This window comes from Camarhynchus parvulus, chromosome 3 (assembly GCF_901933205.1).
Source record: "Camarhynchus parvulus chromosome 3, STF_HiC, whole genome shotgun sequence".
NCBI lineage: Eukaryota > Metazoa > Chordata > Aves > Passeriformes > Thraupidae > Camarhynchus > Camarhynchus parvulus.
In genome coordinates this window covers 55642644-55657844 of record NC_044573.1, presented here as the reverse complement: position 1 = coordinate 55657844, position 15201 = coordinate 55642644, and the positions used below count along the sequence as shown (strand labels likewise).

At 41.5% G+C, this 15201-nt stretch overlaps 1 protein-coding gene across 2 annotated transcripts in view; it reads left to right on the top strand.

Annotated features, from left to right (window-relative positions):
- The first annotated feature begins 396 nt into the window (after positions 1 to 396).
- PLEKHG1 (pleckstrin homology and RhoGEF domain containing G1) overlaps positions 397 to 15201 on the top strand; it is a 125877-nt gene continuing 111072 nt past the window's right edge. For both annotated transcript variants that reach the window (XM_030945559.1, XM_030945558.1), the window contains exons 1-2: positions 397 to 693; positions 12427 to 12495. The gene's annotated coding sequence lies outside the window, so the exon portion shown is untranslated. The remainder of the gene's footprint in view (positions 694 to 12426; positions 12496 to 15201) is intronic.

Below are 15201 nucleotides of genomic sequence, written 5' to 3'. Positions count from 1 at the left end.
GAACTATGAATTGAATTTCAGACCTGTGGTGGCGGAGAGGAGCCGGTGGGCAGCTCGGCGAGGCGAGGATGGGGCTCGCAGCAGGGCGGAGAGGCTGTGACCTGACACACGGGGGAGGGCAAGAGAGCCCAGCGCTTTTTCCTCCATGAAAACGGTAGCGGATTTTTCTTTTTTTTTCCTTTCTTATTTTTTTTTTCATCTCCCTTTTCCTCCCTTCTTCTTCCCAGGGCTGTAATCCGACTGCTCTCTTTGGCTCCATTCCACAGACAAATCCGAGTGGTTAATCCCTGTTCCCCCGTTTCCCAGCCTCGGGGGCTGGGGGCGGCGGAGCAGGGAGGGGAAGGAGAGCAGAGAAAGCACCAGCCCAGAGCCGGGCCAGGCCTCCCCGGGGAGGGGCTGAGGCAGCGGCTGGGCTGCGGGAGCTGCATGGAGGAGGGGAGTTTCACAGACTCCTCTGCCCGGCCGGCAGGAGGAGGAGGAGGAGGAAGTTTGGCGATCAAGCGGGCTGCCCGGAGCTGCAGCGCACGGAGTGAGCCGGGGCGCGGCCGCGGGCGCTGCGGGGCGGACACCCGGCAGCCGCTGCATGGGCTGCGGAGCGGGGTGAGCTCCCGCACTCCATCCGCACCCCTGCGCCTGGATTTCCAGCGGGAGGAGGAGCGCTGGGCGAGCGCAGAAGACGGCGAGAGGCTGCCGGTGAGCGCTGCCGGGGGCTTTGTTCGGTGGGGCGCGCCGGGCAGGGGGCGGCGGCTCCCGGAGCGGTTTCCCGGAGCGGCTCGGGGCGGGCGGGACGGGAGGTACCCGGTGTCCCGCAGCCCCCGAGACCGCGCCGGGGGCTGGGCAGCGCAGCGCGTTCGGTGAGCGCAGCCTTTGTGCGCTGCCCGCCGCAGGCACCGAGCGCCCGGCTCCCACCGCGGCCGCCGCGCCGCTTTGTGCTCCGCTGGGGCAGCCTGGCCGAGCTGCACCCGCTCAGCCCGAGCCTGGGGGCTTCATCGAGTTTTCTGCGGCGAGGGAGAAGGTACTTCTTTTAAAATATGATAAAATGCCATAGGGCCTCAGGTTTTGTGGGGATGCTTTAAGAAACCCCCAAACCCATCCTCTATTTTAAAAAATGTTTTAAAGTTAATGGGATTGTGATAAGTATGGTCTAAAGAGGTTTAAAAATATGATTGATCTATTGTTAAGTAGCAGGAGCTTTGATTCTGTGGCGAGGCAGTGGGGCAGAGCAGCCCTACAGGACCCTGCATGCATTTCCCCATATCCTGTGCTCATCTTTTCCTTGCTTTGCGGGTCGTGTGTCCCTGTCCCTCCTGCTGGAAGAGAAGCCCTTCAGATCTCATCCTTCAGTTAGCACTGACAGACCTGAGGCACTCGTTTCCTTCTCTCTTCACAAGCCACACTGCTCCAAGTATGAGGGAAAAGGACCTGAAACAAACTTACAGGAACGTTCAGCTGGTTTCCAATACGGTCTCTCTTTAGTTGGCTTTTTTCCTCCTTTGATTATTAATTGGCAGGCACAGAAAGAGCTGTGGCCTTGCTCTTTTCTTTTAATGCTTGCTGGTACTTCAGCAGTTTAATAACCCTGCCTACAGAACCTGATGACTTATAGGTGTTTTGAAAGCTGTGTAATAAGAGCCTACTAATAGTCATCTTTTGCTACTGTTTCATTCTTGGAGGGAGCAGTCTTTGCTGCTGGAGAGCTGCGGTTCGAATTTCCACAAGCGTTTGTTGCCCGTGCCTCTAGCTAAATTTATAAAGGAATCCTGTTAGCTTGTGTGAAGCTAAATCTGGATGTAGCAACTCCTGGCTGTACAATTCACTGTGGTTGGCAAGGCACAATATATAGCTTCCTTGAGATTTATTTTTAGGGTTTTTTTTCCCCCTGGTGTGTGGGGCATGTAGTTGTCATAATTTTGGGAACTCTTCACCAATGTGTGTGTGGGTGCTTTGGGATGAAAACATAAGAGTTATGCTAAGGTTAGGAAATGTATTAATAGAGTGCTTGTCTCGAAAATATGAGAAGGCAGTTTGAGATTGGCCTCTTAATGAATATTGGTATTGTTCTCAGGTCCATGCAGATGCTTAGCTATTAAACTTGGACTCTACTTCTGCTCTGCGTTCTCAGTTGGCAAACTAGAAATAGTGCAAAAGACTCTGATAAAAGGTTCAGTTTTAAATGTGTTCATTTATGGGAATGCTGGCTGTTTCTCACAGATCTGGAGAGCCCTAAGCAAACCATGTGGACCTGTGGCCACACAGCTTAGGGCATCTCTGCAAAGGCATGCTATGACTCTAACACTAGGTGTTAAGGCGTCATTTTTCTTGCTGTTTTACCTTTGATTTTCAAAAAAAAAAAAAAGAGAAAGGGAAAAAAAAAGGTGTGTAGCCTAATCAGTTTGTAATTTATAGTCTTACTTGATAACATCTTGCAAAGACAGCATTGACTTGATTTTTAAGTGGAAATCTTCAAGTAGTGAACCTAGTTTGTTGGCAGCTCTCATCATTTCAGGACATCTGCTAATGTGTTCTTCTTCCTTGGGCAGGATGTGAGACTACGAATTAACTGTCTAGAGGCATACTTTGAGACTAAAGTGTTTGATTGTGAGGCCACAGAAAAAGGTAGAAAGGGTTTAGAGCTAACTAACTGAACACTTGGTACCTTCCTGTGTGGAAGTGGGGTGTTTTTGTCTAGGTAGGTTTTTTTATGGGGTCATGTTTTGGGTGTCTTTGTAGTTTTGTTTTGTTTTGTTGTTTTTTTTTTTAACCTTTGTTGTTCCCTAGAAGGGAAGTGAAAATACCTGCTTACTTTCCTAATAAGTGGCACGTAGTGAGTTTGGGTACTTTTTGCTAATGTTATTTGTGTAGGCTGGTTTGTTTGAACCTTTCACTGACACAGTCTTTCATGTGGCGCTGGTGATAGCATTTCTGTGAAGTCATTTGGAGCAGTATGCATGTTTGAAAGCTTCCTTGTGTGCATTTATTTGGATTGGGCTGTTGTATACCTGTTGTCTTCTGCCTTTCATATGCTTGTGATTTCTTGGCTCCCGTTCAGGAAAGGCTTTTTAAAGCCCTGCTAACCAGATAGGGCTGTAGCAACTGACAAAGGCATTTACTTGAAGTAGTGCTTTATTGTCTTTGAATGCAAACTCAGCAATGCAAAGCTGGTCTGTTTCCTAACCATAGAACACTAACAGAACTGTAATTTGACATTGGCTTCTGCCATTTTATCTTGCTTTGTGGTAGCATCACCCATACAACTTTTAGACTCTGGTGAGTACTTTTGAGATCAACCCAAAAATGGGGAAATCAAGAAAACAGTTACAAAATCTGCTGTTACTAATTTTGAAGAGTAGATCCACAGATTAGCCTGAGATACTACTATTGAAAAAAGGTTTATGTACAGAGGTGCCATCTTTAAAATTGTCACAAAAAAGACAATCCTAAACCAAAGTAATTCTTAGGGAAGGATACTACAGAATGGATGGAGCTTTTTTATTTTATCTCTTGATTTTTTTAAGAATTCCAAAATAGCAATATTTTAACAGATACTTAGCACAGTTGTTTAAGTATGCCAAAGACTCATTCAACTGTTGGTTTTTGTTTATTCATTTTCTTCATGCTTGGTTGCCATTCCAGCAGTTGCTGGGCACCACTGAGTTTCTACTGTCCAAGCCAGAGCTGCAGCTCTTAATCTTGGGAGCATGGGGTTGTGAAGAAGAGGGACCACATTTCTGGGTGGCAGCATGGCCCTGTCATGTACCCCAACTCCATAGGATCAGATGTGCTGGGTCAGGAAATAATGGGAACATCCAAGGTGATGAAGGGAGCCATTTGCAGGCTCTATTTAGAAGTGTTTCTCAGATTAGACATGTATAGAGCTGTGGCAGTTATAAATTAGAACAAAGGAATTAATCTGATGCATCTGATGCTCTTTTGCATTCAGTTATGTTGAGAAGGAAGGTTACTGTGTTAAAGAAACGTTTTATTGACATGTTAAATTAATTATGGCTTTAAGTTACTTTGCCATAAATTTCTTAATTGCCTAATATAGTGAACAGATATATAATATATATCTAGAATATATAATAGAAGATAGAATAATAAAATATGAAAAAATATAAGTTAATAATGTAATGTCTACTGAAGACATTTGGAGAGATGGTGATCCTCTTATAATAAACTGGATTTTTTTCTGGTGGGGACAATGAGGATGTCTTGCTACTACTTACTCTAAATGACATTCTGTTTCTGTAGAGTTAAGAGGGGGAGGTGGGGGAAAAGAATTTTTGCAGCCCTCAGCAAAGTCTGGAGTGACTGAAAGGCTTGCAGAACTGTTGCTGAATGGTTAATTCTGAGAACCTGCATTACTGTCACTGCACATAGAAAGTTGCAGCTAGTAGGACTGTCAATGAGGGAAAAAAAGTGGAAGCAAGTGTTATTCTTGTAAACTTAGAATGCAAAGGATGTGGAGCCTAGATTTCCCCTCCACTTTAGAAAAGCCTCACACACCACAGTGAGTGGTGAAACCACAAAACTGGCCTGGGAACAGGAGTAAAGGGAATGAAGAGTAAAGTCAATCTTAGTGCAGTGGCAACAGTTGCAACTCTTAAGTACAGGAGTCTTTTATATATGTAGATAAGAATACAAAAGAGGAATGTAAACAGATTTAATAATAACTAAAAGTACTAGTATAGCCTGTTGGTATTCATTCATTAAAAAAAAAGTGTGTGACAAACTTAGTGCTTAAAGTCTCACAAATCACTTAAGGATATACATTTTTTTTTTTTTTTTTTAGTTACGGTGGTTGTATCAAATAGGTTAGTCTAGCCGATTCACCAAAAGTTGAGTTTATATGAACTTGGCCTGAAATAGGTTTAACCATGAACTTGATTACAAATACAGGAAGAGAAAGGGGCCTAGTCAGGGAGGACTGGGGAAGGAAATGGAGGGGAAAACTACTTATACTTATCAAGGAGGCCCGAAAGAAGCAGTTGTCTAAGCCATGTTACAAACTCTTAAACCCACTGCCATTTCTTGACTGGGGTGCCTACTGAAGTACCTGCATGTGGGAGTGGTCGCTACCTGTGTTTTCACTAATCACAATGCAGAACATTGCTGTGAAAATACAAAACAAGGTGACACTTTGAAAATTTATCTGTAAGGGTGACTTCATGCATTTGACTTGTTTCTCTTCTTCCTTCCTCAACATGAGGTCCACTAGTTCTGCTTCCTAATATTCTCTGGGACCATGATGTTTATGCTAGTGGAGGCTGCATGTGTTTTTTATAAGGGTAATGAACAGGTATAAATTGAGCGGGCAGCAGTTTCCCATGTAAACTTTAGACTGAAGCAGTGCTAATTAACTTTGAATCCTATAAGTCTTGCTTGCCTGCTCTGAGTTTCAGACTGCAAGTGGTGCCAAGCCTCTTCCTGTAAGCATATATTCTGTAGAAACTTGCTTGTCAGCCCTGCCCAGATGTTTTAAAACCTAACTTAATGAATGCTAACATTTAAATATTTGAACCTTCGTATCCATTCAGCTGTTTCAGGATCACGCTCTGAGCATTAGTATCATTCAGCTACTGTTTTCTCCTGATAAGATGTGTGCTTCCTTTCCCTGGAAGTACAGAGCAGACATAAAAAGTGTGTCATGGCTACAGTGGTTGAATCACCTGCTCATTTGCTTGCTCACAGCCACTGGAGATAAAACCTTGGGGAGAGGATGGCTGTTTGGGTTGTCATAAGGAGCGGTATCGGGAGCAGCGTAACAGCCAGTTTCTTTTCATGGTCATGGCTGACATCTTCCAGCACTGTCATCTGGGTGTGGGCTTCAAGGTCAGCTTCTGTCTTTTAATTAGCCCACATAAGGAGTCTCTAGCTCCTAGATTTAGTGCATAGGCTCTAGTGCTTGCACTTTCTCCCGTCCTTCCCCTTGTGTTATGCAAAGTTATCTGTAAACACAGACAAGTTTTTTTCCCTAACCTCCTGTAAACTCTGGTTTGTTAAAGTATTTAGAAAATGTTTACCCTCATGTACATCCCCTAAGATTAGATACTGTCTGCTACACTTAATTGTGATTTCTACATACTGGAATCAATGTGTTGTTTGGGGGTTTTCTTTCTGTCTTTGTTTCTTTTTCTGTATTTGCATTGCCTGCCCCAGTGAGTCCAGATCTATAGCTGGGGTCTCAAGACGTTTCAGAAAGGCAGAGACAGAGCAGCTTCCTTTCTGCTGCTGCCACTGATCTGTGGCGCTTCAGTATAAAGTAACATAGTACTTTGTGTCCTTCATGTCTGATGTGGGGGAAAAATGATAGTTCCTTCTTTGTAAATAATTTTGAAAATAGGTGAGATGAGGGACTACTTATTTGAATGTCAGTAATCTTTATCACTTCAATATGCACAGAGCTTTCCACTTATTGTTTTAAACTGAAACCAAGTTAATAGCAGAAACTTGGGTTTGGTTTACAAGCAGTATTGGTGCTGCCAAGATGAGTGTGCTTCATACTCAAGCGCTTATGAAGCTTTCTCACTGTTCAGTTTCCAGTTCCTTCTCACTGTCCTGATAAAAGGCCTCGTGAGGTTGCTCAGGGAGCTGTCACACCTCAGTGTCTGAGTGATGTCATCATAGTTCATATGCTTGTGTCACATCACATTCAGTTGCTTGTGGAAGCACTAATTTCTCTGAAGAATCAGCAGTCAGCCTATTTGAATGGTAGACAAAGAAGTATTTAACAATAAATCATTATTGAATTTGGAGAGAGAGTTTGCCTTCCCTCATACTCTACCAGCATGTGGTTTATAACATCTTCTTTCTGTCAGTCTTTTCTGGTAATTGTCAGTCTCTCTCATGTTGGATGAGTCTGAAGTCATAAACTTCTGATTTGCTTTATCTTGGTCATTCTGTGCTCCTCCTCCCTTGAAAATGGTTGTTGTCTGTGTCCTGCTGGTAGACAGGACCACTTAGCCCACTCCTCACTGGATATAGCCTCTGAGAATCCTTGCCTTGTCAGGTTGGTTGCACTGTGAAGGCTCTTCTGCCTTGTGGTATGAGGAGATTGCCTCCATCATCTCTTCCTCTTGAGCTTAACTGATTTAATCTCCTGAGTTTTTCCCAGATTTTTGGGGCAAAGCTGCTGACTTTCTTAAACTCTACCTGCAGTACCAAGTATCAGGCACAATGTAGATGTTTTGGCAGGCTATTCTAGAATACTCTGATTTGTTATTAAGTGGAAGTAAGTAATTTCTGAAGGCGTTAATAACCATTTAATCTCCAGGCTTCTTTCTGATATATAGGACAGTATCTTGGCATGCTTGTGCTCCTCTGTTGCTTTAGATGACACAGTTCCTAAATTGGTATTGGAGATGTCTGTGCTAGGAGAGTCAGTGCTAGGCACATTTCTCAGGTGAAAAGGACAAGTTTTCTGCAGACCTTCCCTTTGGGAATTGTTTTCCATTTTCTTAGAGCCTGTCAGAGGGAAGTGCAGACCAGAGCACTAAGAAAACCCCACTTTTAGTGTGAAGGGCAGAGTGGTTTGCTAAGGCACAAGCTGTGCTGGGCAGATTTTAGAGCTGATCTCCTGATGCTGACTCATCTTGGTGATCTCAGTTACTGCAGTTTGCACTTTGCCACTTCACCTGCAGCAGCTCTCTCCTTGGCAGTGTGGCCCATTCCCAGCACAGATGTGCTTCCTCACTCATGGCTGTGCTTGCTGATAGGGTTGCTTGTGTTCTTCATCTAGACTTAGGCTGTCCTGCTGCTGCCATGCACACTGCAGATCCAAAAGGAACCACGTTGAAGAGGTTCTTTCTGCAACCTTGCAGCAGAGCGTCCTGCTGATAGACAACCTTTGCTCTCAAACACAGATTTGGCTCTTGCACTTCTCAGGCCCCTTTAAAGCAGTTTGTTCATCCAAAGCACAGAATATGTACTGACTCAGACTCCCAACAAGGCCAAAGCAAGGAGAATAGGTGATTTTATTTTTTTTTCTGCCCTGTTTTGGTGAAGTGTTGATGTGATTGGGACCTGTAATATGCACAGGTAGGGTATGGAGGAGAAAGGTTTTATTCCAGACACCACTGCATGCTGTTTTGATAGGATAGGGGCTGTGGCTGCTTTTCAAGGAAGAATTCTGAAAAACAAAACCTGATGATCTCATTTGCTCTCTTCAGAAGAAAAGCTGGTCATCAGCCTTTGTTACTGAAGATCTGTTGCTTGTGAGTCTCTTTCATCTCAAGGGGACAGTGCTGACACACGTACCTGACAGATGCACCTGCCCACACTGGCTGTGTGCATCTTGCAGCTCCTGGAGCTTCCACAGGGGTCTGGATGCTAGGGCCATCTGGATGCTTCTTTGTTGCTGCTGTCTTGTAATTATAAGGAGTCTGCCCACTAAATGTTATGGGGGTTTTTTCACTTTTGCTCTTTAAATCAGCATCAGTGTTGCACAAAGAGTTCTTTCAATATTTAATAGAGGATCAGTGATTCCCATCTTCTGATGATTTCAGGAAAATGTACTGGGCTGGTTCCTTTTATTTGTTAATTATAAATATTGAGTCATATCAGGGGGTGATTAGTTCTGGTATCTGGATCACAGTTACTTGTCTATGCCCATACTTGCCGAGTGCTGACTTCTTTCTGGGGACAGTTTGAGGTCATAGCAGGGATGGTCTGGAGGAGTTCTGGCAAAGACTCACTCAGCTGTTGACCTTGTCATGCAACTCACCTTTGTTCTGTTCGCTGTTGTGAATGGGTAGAATGAAAGAAACTCCAGGAGCACTGCATGAACTTAGTCCATGAAATTAGCTTAATGTGTCTGGGAAAGCTCTCAGCTGATTGCATGTGGAATAAATCCGTTTGCTTGGGATGTGGCACATTTTCCGTCTGTTAATCAGTTCTGTCGTGCAGTGAGAAGGTGCTGCAGCATGTGGCCTTCCTGTAACAGCAAACTGCATTCCTCAGCCAGAAAAGCTGGGCTTTGGGAACTGGCACATAACTCAGTAAAAGTCATGTTAAATAAATTTTTACTTTAGTCCTCTCTGGTGATTAAACTTGCACAATGGTTTGCTGTCTAGCACATGTGAACATCTACAAAGAATTTTATTCTGAGCTTTTTTTAGAGGGTCAGTATGTGGAATTGTTCAGCAAGACTGTTTGTTTTAAAATGCTACGTATGTGTTGACACAATTTTATTATGTCCAATACACAATATAATCAAAGTTGTAAGGATGGAGTTGTATGGATGTGAGGTGTGGCTGGGGACTAGGTGAGAGCAAGAATGTCAATGAATAGAATGAATGTCTTGATATCCTACTTGAAATGGAAGCAAATTCCCACCTGTAAGTTTGTGGAACACAATTACATGTAGCTGGGTGTCTCTGGCTTACTGTGGTCTTTTAGCCTGGCTGAAACAGGATAAGGAAATTCTTTAAAAGCAGAGATTTCAAAGCTCACACCTCATGATTTGAGGGAACCCGTTAACTGGACTAAAGTGATAATGTTAGCTTCACCACACTGAGAGTGTGTAGAACACAAGGGTTATGTGTCATTTACACTTCTTAGGAAAACTGAGGTAAAGATAATCTCAGTGACTCCTAAGGGATAAAGTAAAGCACCCATCCTCTTACTGAAAATTATTTTTCTTGCCTCCCAGGTATACTAGAGTATACCTGAAAGGAGCACCTTAATTTTCCTGCATTTTGAAAGATAGTTTTCAGTCTGATGGCCTTTTAATTTAACATTATAGTGTGAACCCCAAGTTCCAAAGTGTTTTTCACAGGAGAGCCAGACATTATGGTTCAAGTCAGTTTAAATATCTGAATACAGGTTTCTTTGTTACTTTTGCTTCTTAAGCTGCTATTTGCTTGATGCTTTAACCCTATGTATTTTCTATAATTGATTAAGAAGTAAAGCTTTTTGTTAATAACTGTGATATATTTCTAGACTAACTAAGACTATTTAAATTAATGCAAACTTTTTAAAGATGAAATGGAAATTACAGGACAAATGATGGTATATTTGTTAATCAGTTTCTTGAAGGAAACATGCAACATCTTTTCTTCATGATAGTTTTTCTAGTACAAAAGTGTTCAATTTTCTTACACTTGATGGTTAAGAAATAAACCACTGAATTGATAAAAAAATTTCACAGGATGAAAAATTCATTTTCCTTACAGATTGTCCTGTTTTATCGTGTGAGGATAGTAAAATCTGTAGAAAACCTTGGAAAAGTTAGAGGAGGCTGATAGAACATTCTGTAGCATCCAAGAGCTTGTACTTTAGTCAATTTGGATGTCACTGTAAGGCCCTGTCTCAGATCATCAGTTGAAAGGTTTTGAGAGGCCATTGTATCTGCTGGGGGTTAGAGAATATCTCAGCTTTTGGCAAATAATTTTACCCTAGAATTAAGAAACTGTTATTGATGAAACTACTGTCAAACAAGAGAGCCCCAGTAAAAAGTTTAGGCTTCTTTGGGGTTATCTAGATTCCTGATATTCATTTATTTATATATAATGTGTATAATATATATATACATGCAAACAAATGTTTGTATATTTAAATGGTTGTATTGTCAGTCTGTTTTTTTCCTAGGGTTCTTAAAGAAACAGGATTCTCAAGCAGTTGAAATTGAGTCCTTTGACTCTGGAGGATTTGAGGCTAGGGAAACTTCCATGATAAGTGGAAAGTAGGATGGTAATTATAGGTCACTTTGCATTTCTGTTTTGCTTAATTTACAATCTGAAGTACCGTCAGGTGGTTGGGCATTTGAATGTTACAGCTGTTACAGTCTGATCACAGGAACTTGGTGAGACTACTCATGTAGTCTTCTTCAGATTCCTAGAAATGTTAGTGGAGACTGCTCTGTGTCTTCAGTTGTTAAAAGGAAAAACTAAGTGAAGGAAATAAAATTATTGCTGTAGTTGTCACACAGTGATATCAAAAGCAAAAAATTATACTCTTTAGTCTGTGAAGTTGTCTGCTAATTTATTGCTATATAGCATGGAGAAGGCAAATATATTGATATTTTATTAAAAGAAAATTTCAGATGGATTAGTTTTTTGTATTTAAAAATGTGTTCATCTGTAGATGAACATTATGCCCCATTAGCAAGATTGAATTGATGGCATTGCTGTTGAAGTTAAAGATAGACCAGTATTTTTGAAATAAAAAATTTTGCCTGTTTATGATTTGGTTCAGCTAGACCAAATTAACTTGGACACTTAGCAGGGTCTCTCATTTATTCTGGCATAAGAACAAGCGTTGGGCAGAGCTTCCCGGTCTCAAGAAACCGATGGTGGTGAGAGGCCTCCATAGTGTTCCCAGCCAGCTGAATGCCTGAGGTATTTTGCCATACAGGAAATCAATTGCAGCTGAATGTGCACTGTTTCCTCTTCAAGTATATAAACAGGCCTTATGATGGTATAAAAAAAGAAGAAAGATATTAAATAGTTTCTTGAAAGTTCAGAACGGGAACATTTGATGTTCAGTTTATGTGGATTCTTCACTGTCACCTTTGGCTCAGTCCATGGCATGAAAATAGCACAGAAGGAGAGGTGAATTAATGTTGGATACTCTAGAAAAGGGAAACGTAAAACAATGTCTTAGAGAAATGAAAATAATAAAAAAGGTATCCTTGTTCAGTTCCAGTTGATATTCTGCTGAGGCTGGGAGGGGTTACAAGTTTAACAGAGGGAATGAGCTCTTTCCCTTGTTAAATCAAATATCCTCCATTTTTAGGCTTCAAAGCAGGCTAATAAATTTTGTAAGAAAAAGCTGCACCGCAATTCTACCTAAATAGCTGGGTTTGGTAGGAGAAACACTATTTTTGTTCAGATATTTATCATGCTTTGTTGACCTTGTGAAAATACCTGGATTTGATGGAGGTACCAGGCAGATCACAGTGACCCATGTCTCTGACGTGCTTTATAGGCCACTAATGTTGCTTACCAGGGAAGTGAGGGCTCATTTGGATAGAGGTTTCCAGGCATTAAAGATAATTAAGTTGAAAATCAGCTCTAACAATTTCTAGAAGGAGTGTGGCCTGAAACCCTTGGGGTTTAGAGCTTGGGAACCCAGCAGTGCTTCCTTGCTTCAGCACAGGCATACAGCACGACCATAGGCAAGCTGTCTGATCCAGATTTTTAAAGATATGTAGGTAGGCAGAGGTGGTAAAGGCTCTTAATGGGATTTTCAGAATGACATTAGTGTCTAATTCCTATTCAAAGTCTGACTCCTTAGCTTGTCTGAACTGGATTCAGCCCGTGCTATGTTTTATTCAGCTGCTCTTTAGGACAGTCTGGGAGGTGTACGTATGGCGAGCGTGACTTAGGGGGAATAAACCGAGGTGTGCCTAGACCCCTGCTGAGCTGTGCAGCTGAGCTCCCTTTTTTCCTTTCTCTAATTCCATAATTTCCACTCTCCTTTCTGCAGAATGCCAGACACTCAACAGAGGAGAGAAAAAGTGACTCCATATTGCCCAACCTAACAGCGATATATTTGGTGAGTACTCTACCAGGTAAATTTTTTTACCATTATTTTAATTTTTTTATTTAGCTTTATTTTAAATGTGAGATGATTTTTGGTGTGCCTCTGACTGAGAGGATTACCCGCTGGTGTACAGTGCATGTGCCTCAGGTTAACCATGAGGCTGCTTAGTGTCCAAACCCACAGTAGGTCACTATGCTGAACAGGCCTGGCATGTGGGTTAGCTAGGAGAGAGGGTGTTCCTCATGTGCACACTAGTGGGGTTTTATCCTAATTAAATTCAGTTTTGGGGGGGCACCTTAGCAGTTAGGGGAGGTTAACTGTTCAGTTTTAGCCTTTGTTTCTGAAACCGCAGTTTTGCTAAAGATACGTAGCTGAAATTTTGTTCTGTTGCTTGATTCTCTCCCTTTGGAAGTGAAAGTGCCACTTTCATGGAGAAATAATGGTCTCCCTATGGGGATGGGGAGATCCAGGACTACTTTGTTCTCCTGAGATTTCCTATGTTAGTCTATGTCATTTTAGCTTATTTTTTAGTGATTTAATTTTGTTTATATAATTTCACTGCCTGGCAGTCTTGGAGCATCTAAGAAACTTGGGAATGTAGGAAGAGCAGGTTTACATGCCATAGAAATGTAACCTGATTGCAATAACTGATTTCACTCATTTGATTATCTGAAGCAAATCGACATTCCAGAAAACTTCACAATAGGGCTGGAAGGAGACTCTACAGAAAATATTAAATAAGAGAGCTTTAGGCAAGATCCCTTTCTCCTCCTCTCCAACAAGAAAGATTCCTAGTGCCAACCTAAAGGAGTCTTTTCTTCTCTCTGAAAAAAGCAGACATTCAGTGGCTCTCAAACACTGCTGTTTGGAAAAACTTGATGCCTTATAGGTAATCTACTTCGCTCTTTGCAGCGCTACTGTTGAAACCAGTGTAGCATAGATAAGTTTATTAAAAAAAATAAAAAAGGTTCATGATGTTAATTGACTCTCGGGCTTCTGTGACCTGCAGAGGGAATAATAATATGCTATATTAGACCACTAATTGGTAGTATTTATTCTTTTACCTTACTGATAGTGGGACTTGTAATATAATTTGGTAGTATGTATTTATGATCCAATTGTGTTCAAATGTTTATGAAATTTTAGAAGAATGGCAACTTTATTTTGACTCCAATGATTTGAGATTGCATAACTGTGCTAGAGAGACACTTGCAGGACTGCGTAGCACTGATTAAAGCTTACATCTGACAAACATTAGTGAGATCTTACTTTCCTTTGGATCCAAGGGAGAACAGTCTCTGTAAGCAGAAAAATGTTTTGTGGAGACTGCAAGAGGAAAGACCAGAAATTCTTCTTCAGCCTTTTCCAAAAATAGCAAGATTTGAATAAGGTTACATGTTTTAACATGCATTAGAGAAAAATAATTGTCATGACCTAAATTCAGTGCACTAGTTCTCTGCCTTATTTGCTGATAGTTAATTACTAGCATATTTTTTTATCTGCAAGCATGGAGGAGCTGTACATTCCCATCTTCCACACAGGAAATAATTTTATTTATTTAGCTCAAAGTTTGTGCATATCCAAATGCATGCAAAGTATTTGCCTAGTGACCTTAGAGTGAATTATTTGCACAAACTCTCCCTGTTTCCTGATCTCCAATTCATTTCCAGTGTGCTGCTTGGCCTTGGTTTTGAGTTGCAGTGGTTTTATTGTGTTTTCATGATGAACAGAAAAGCCAACCAGACCAGCAGACTCAAATAACCTCTTTTCTGAAAGCAGAGATAACATGGATTGCTCCTGTGGCCTAAGTTGCAGAGGATTTCCTAAGATTCTTTGGGATCCCTGGCAGACAAGCATTCACTGTGAAGTGTTTCAAAAAATTGTTGTGTCAACAAAGCTGGAGTGCGTGGGAATGTATCAGCTAAGGGGATAAGGCATTCAAGGACTAGATGAAGTGCATATTGTAAGGAATTCATTTTGTGGGAAAAAGGAAGAAACAGAAAATATGAGGACTGGTGTTCTGTAAAAATAGGAGCTTAATGGTTTAGGCAGGTATAGCTTTGAGGGATGGATGTTGACCCTTGCCAAATAACCACCAGTAATTTTTCCAAATTTGCTTTACACGTCAGGCTTAAATCTGGAACATCTAAGAATATTTCCATTCTGAAAAACTTTTGGGGGTGGTGGGGGGAAATGCTTTATGAAATTTGTTTCTATTTAGTTATTATCCATTTGAATTACATAACAATATTGTGTGTTTTTAATTGTTTCAGTAAGTTGGTGGTTAGAATATCTTTAGAAGGATTAAAATGGGCTTCAGCATCTATTAAATCATAACATGTTGTAGCAGAGAAGGAAACATTAGATCAATATACTTTATTCTGACAATTCCATGTGACTTTTAATATGCAGTGTGTTTATGCTAAAAGTCAATACATTAAAAAAATTCCTTGAGCATTTGTGCATCACTGAATGCTTTGTTTAGGTCATGCCTTTAGTGGTGTGAGGGCTTGCAAATCTGTGTGGGGGTGGAGAGGAATGATCCTATGCCCACGTATGAGCTTTTCTGTAAGTTGGGTCTATTTTTGGTATGCAGTGAAGCAGAGGTACAGAGTGAAAATAAGGGTTCAGTTGTAATGTGAAGGCCTGTAAAAGCTTTCCTATTGTGGGAAGTGCGTACCAAGCTCTTAGAGCAGTTGCATTAGTGTCCATGGGAAT